Source organism: Citrus sinensis, chromosome 8 (genome assembly GCF_022201045.2).
Source record: "Citrus sinensis cultivar Valencia sweet orange chromosome 8, DVS_A1.0, whole genome shotgun sequence".
Lineage (NCBI taxonomy): Eukaryota > Viridiplantae > Streptophyta > Magnoliopsida > Sapindales > Rutaceae > Citrus > Citrus sinensis.
The window spans coordinates 13,898,519-13,899,458 of NC_068563.1; the positions used below are offsets into that span (position 1 = coordinate 13,898,519).

The 940-nt window shown below is 34.7% G+C and overlaps 1 non-coding gene across 1 annotated transcript; it reads right to left on the minus strand.

Annotated features, from left to right (window-relative positions):
• Positions 1 to 621: 621 nt before the first annotated feature.
• LOC127899563 (small nucleolar RNA R71) lies at positions 622 to 725 on the minus strand. The gene has a single exon (XR_008051441.1). It is a non-coding gene; the product is annotated as a small nucleolar RNA R71 (small nucleolar RNA).
• Positions 726 to 940: the final 215 nt, after the last annotated feature.

Sequence of the window (940 nt, forward strand, 5' to 3'; positions counted from 1 at the left end):
TTTAGTTAATTTATTTCATGTATTTGTTTTTGTGTATTTTTATAGAAAGTTTGTAATAGCGCAATAAGGTTAGTATCGTAATTTCTCTCTCTTCTTTATTTTTATTTATTTTGTTCCCATCTTTATTTTTTATTTTATTTGTTTTGCATGCATGGTCGAAGGTCATTATTACCCAATCTTGAACCTATAGACCTTGAACTTGAGAAAACACTTCGCACACACAAACAAGTAAAAAATAAAATGGATTTGCAACCACAGGAGAGGCCATTTAAAGATTATTTCAGTCCTTTAGGAAATTTGAGCACATCATGTATAAGATACCCAAATGTAGCTGCTAGGAGGTTTGAATTAAAACCTAGTGCGCTAAATTGTCTCCCCACATTTTATGGCCTAGAAAATGAAGATCCATATAATCATCTGAATAATTTTCATACCATTTGTCAAACTTTTAAATATGAAAATTTTTCAGACGATGATGTTAAACTCAGATTATTCTCATTTTCTTTAAAGGATAGAGCTCGTTCATGGCTTAATACATTGCCTGCCAATAACATTTCATCATGGGAACAAATGGTAACTAAATTTTTGAATAAATATTTCCCAGTGCATAAAACCAATGCTATTCGCAGGGAAATCTCAGAGTTTACCCAGAGAGAGGACGAGCAATTTTTTGAAACATGGGAGCAATTTAATGGGCTACTCTTGAAGTGTCCACATCATGGGTACGAGAAATGGCACCAATGCCAATACTTTTTGGAGGGATTACTACCAAATGTGCAAGAATGGCTAATGGCAACAAGTGGAGGAGAGCTAATGTCAAAAAGTGCATCAGAGATTTGGGAATTCTTCCAGCGACAAGCGGATAATTCCCAACAACGGAGTCGATCATTCAGGAATACTAGAAGAATTAAGGGAGTAAATGAGGTTCACATTGGCGAGT